At 43.0% G+C, this 4,310-nt stretch overlaps 1 long non-coding RNA gene across 1 annotated transcript; it reads right to left on the reverse strand.

Moving 5' to 3' along the window:
- Positions 1 to 2,782: 2,782 nt before the first annotated feature.
- On the reverse strand, positions 2,783 to 3,540 carry LOC143781585 (uncharacterized). Its single transcript, XR_013216769.1, has 3 exons — positions 3,238 to 3,540; positions 3,010 to 3,154; positions 2,783 to 2,923 (listed from the first exon to the last, which is right to left on the reverse strand). It is a non-coding gene; the product is annotated as an uncharacterized LOC143781585 (long non-coding RNA).
- Positions 3,541 to 4,310: the final 770 nt, after the last annotated feature.

Consider the following 4,310-nt stretch of genomic DNA (forward strand, 5'->3'; position numbering starts at 1 on the left):
CACTTTTTATGAGTCTAGGAGATATTTCGTCTTTTCTGGGAGTCCCCTGGACACTGTAGTAGCATTAACAATTATGCCTTCGGCCCTGGTGGATGCACTTGGCTCGTGCCCTTCTGCATTCATATTTCACCTCTTTCTAAGACCTTCAGCCACCAAGGTATTTATTAGGACTAGTGATGGCAGAGTCAAGCTCTCTTCACAGCAATACCAATGCCAAGCACCAACCAATCAGAGGCGAGCATCAGATATCGGCGCTTGTCTCTGCACATTAACACATTTCAATTGAATGTGTATCCAAGGACGCACGTTCAACTGAAATAAAGCACTGACATCGGCAGTCCCTGGACCAGGCCGCGATCATCAAGGGGTCTACAGTGCCTACAGGCCGCATGTGCAGAAACTATGCCGGGGGAACGGAGGACAGGTAAGAACATTCTTTTTTATTTGATTTATTTTTATATTTTATGTGTATGGGAAGAACGGCACAATAGGGAACATTACTACAATATGTACCCCAGAAAGGGCATTATTACAAGATAAAGACGAGGATGGGCACATTATTACAAGACGACTGGGATGGGGACAATACAACAAGAAGGAGACCAGGATAGAGACATTACTACAAGATGGGGAATAAGATAAAGCATTACTATAAGAAGGGGATCAGGATGGGGGACATTACTACCAGAAGGGGACCATGATGGGGAAATTAATACAAGAAGTCGAACAGGATGGGACATTACTACAAAATGGGGAGGGGACAGGATAAAGACATTACTACAAGATAGGGATCAGGATGAGGCATTACTACAAGAAGAAGACCAAGATGGGGACATTACCCTAACATGAGGACCAGTACGGGGAATTACAAGATGGGGACAGGATGTGAGGCAGTACTACAAGATGGGGACCAGGATGGGGCGTATTAGTACAATATGTTTTCCAGAATTACTATATGGTGCTAATTGTAAGGCCGGGGTCACACTTGCGTGTGGAATGAGAGAAACTAATGTGAGTCTCTCACATCAACACCCGGCACTGCCGCCGGCACTTGGGACCGGAGCGTGCGGCTGCATGTATTTCCATGCAGCTGCACGCTCCGGTCCTGACCACCGGTGGCAGTGCCGTGTGTTGATGCGAGTTTCTCGCATTGCACTCGCAAGTGTGACCCCGGCCTAAGACAATATTACTGTATGTGGCCATTTGGGGGAAACAAAATTGTAAAAATGTAAAAAAAAAAATCAAAATAAAGCATGAATAAATATTTTGCTACTAAAAATGCTGTTTCATATATAAACTGGAGAAAAAATTGGTGTGCACTAAGGTTAAAATAAGGCGAGGTGCTAGTGTAGAGGACTAGGATGTCCTAACACACTAAGATTAGATTTAATACACTGCACACTCTAAGTATGTCACTTGTGAAAAAACTTGAGGTTTATTGAAGTGCTATAAACATATCATTCAAAAATGCAGAATGCGACCAGAAGTCAAATTGACAACGTTTCGACTCCTCCCGAGTCTTTAGAATAGAATAAAGAAGAATAGAACAAGTGTAAGCAACTGTACATCAAATATATACATATTTTACATACAAAGTAGTAGCACATAACAACCCGAAAAAGAGAAAAACAAAACAATATATACAAATATACATATAGGACATAGCATAGTACAGGTATTCGATCCTGTCTCTGGTGAGAAAAAATCCCCATCCTATAGGTGAAGGTGTCATTCCGCGTGGTTTGGAGGTGATTTCATATAATTCAGAGGACGGAGGGCTCGAGAAGAGACCGAAGTGAGGTTTACCTTAGCAAGGTGAATAGTAGTATAGCATAGATAGTATCCTCGTAGTGTAAAGAGTATCTATAAAGAATAAAAGGTGTTAGTAAGGACCGTAGATGAGAGGCAAACTATTCCAAAATATAAGGAGGATTTACCTTACAAAATGGTATTAATTATAGGCAGGTGGCCTTTCCTTAAGGTACCACAAGTATAGTCTGTTAGGGATACATGGAATGGGAATGTGTGGTGGAACAAGACACATAGAAGAGCATATTAAACGATGGTATCGGAAAGTTATTTTACCTTTCAGAGTTGGTGAGAGTAATAAATAGTATGTTTGTAGCTCAAAGAATGCGATACTCCTGTTGTGCCGTAGAGCGAATCCTATTCAGAGTGCACAGAGTTAGGGTGTACATAAATAACCATATCCTGTAGCGAGTGTGTTAGACAGTGCTATATAGTATTACCTGGTAGGCTCTGTGGGTAGTAAGAGGATTTAGCCTCATGTGGTATATGGACAGCGGGTGGGTCTAGCGTAACATAGGTACTGCCTATTATAAATGCACCAGGTTAGAATATATATGGGTGGTAGAGAGATGTTTAACAGGGAACGGTTATACAGGATATTACCTAGGACTGCTGGTAGTATGGGGCTATCTGTGGAGGCTATCTGTACATTTGCTGCTTGTCCCGTGGCAGTGTTCTAAGGCGGTCTGCCAAAAGTGACCCAAATTTGTCTTGCTCATCTTGCTTTGCCGAATTGTCTAGCAGATTGAGCGTACGGCTTGTTAAGTTTTCTATAACTTGAGCTTGTTTAGACTTCTTTGGTGCCGACCTTCTCAAAGCCACGGGACGGGCAGAAGCAGCCCCCATCCCCATGTGCCTCGACACACCACCACCAGAGTTGGCTGCAGCGTCCGAGGAAGTAGAAGCAGTGTTAGAGTCCAAAACTTCTCCCACACGAGGTGCTATGTCACGTTCTCCAAAGGTATCAGTAACCTCTTGTGACCTTCCGGACAAAGACATGTCCCCCGGAGAAGCTTGGCTGCCCATCCTGCATTCTTCTACTTCCTCTCCAATATTGTCCTCCGTGGAGTCACCTAGGTCCGGAGGTGTTTGGGCACAGACGTTGCTTTCAGTTCTGCAGACCAAAGAAAAAAAACAATGTTAAAAAAATACTATTTTCAATCATTACGTCAAGCTAAACAATTTTTATATATAAACTACCTCCTCAAACTCCGGCTTCCCAATATAAACTGCAGCTGGTCTGCATATGGCACCCTCTTCCTTGGCGGCGAGCTGCCACTCGGAGTCTTGAGGGACTTCATGAATCGATCTGTCACTGACCGCCACCTCTTCCTCACATCGCCCACTGAAATTAAAGAATTTAAAAATAAAATATTACAAATCCCATTTTCTTACTTTTCCCAAAAAATTTAAAAAATCAATACTTACAAATTGTTGTTTGCCACTGTTTAGGTAGATTCGGCCACTCAGGAAATAGAGTTGTTACAATCTTGGGCCAGGCATCACGCTTTGACCCCTTGTAATTCTCATGTGACCGGTCCCAGACCTCCGGGTGTTTTTCAATCTGAAAAATAACAGATTACAAGGGAAAATTTGTATTAAAATTTAAAGTGAAAGAACAGAAATATACGGTTATCTACAGTTGCACAAAGACCGTGTGCAAGAAAATACATGTAAGTGAAGGTTTTTTGGGTCGTTACGCACAAAATTTTTTTCCCTGCTACTACGTGGCTGGGCTATATACTACGTGGCCTGTGCTATATACTACATGGGCTGTGCTATATAAGTGGCTGGGCAATATACTACATGGCCTGTGCTATATACGTGGTTAGGCTATATACTACTTGGCCTGTGCTATATACGTGGCTCAGCAATATACTACATGGGCTGTGCTATATAAGTGGCTGAGCAATATACTACATGGGCTGTGCTATATACGTGGCTGGGCAATATACTATGTGGCCTGTGCTATATACTACATGGGATGTGCTAAATAAGTGGCTGTGCTATATACGTGGCTGGGCAATATACTACATGGGCTGTGCTATATACGTGGCTGGGCAATATACTACATGGGCTGTGCTATATATGTGGTTAGGCTATATACTACTTGGCCTGTGCTATATACGTGGCTCAGCAATATACTACATGGGCTGTGCTATATACTACATGGGCTGTGCTATATACGTGGCTGGGCAATATACTATGTGGCCTGTGCTATATACTACATGGGATGTGCTAAATAAGTGGCTGTGCTATATACGTGGCTGGGCAATATACTACATGGGCTGTGCTATATACGTGGCTGGGCAATATACTACATGGGCTGTGCTATATATGTGGCTGGGCAATATACTACGTTGGCTGTGCTATATACTACATGGGATGTGCAAAATAAGTGGCTGGGCAATATACTACATGGGCTGTGCTATATACGTGGCTGGGCAATATACTACGTGGCCTGTGCTATATACGTGGCTGGGCAATATACTACGTGGCCT

This window comes from Ranitomeya variabilis, chromosome 6, assembly GCF_051348905.1.
Source record: "Ranitomeya variabilis isolate aRanVar5 chromosome 6, aRanVar5.hap1, whole genome shotgun sequence".
Taxonomy (NCBI): domain Eukaryota; kingdom Metazoa; phylum Chordata; class Amphibia; order Anura; family Dendrobatidae; genus Ranitomeya; species Ranitomeya variabilis.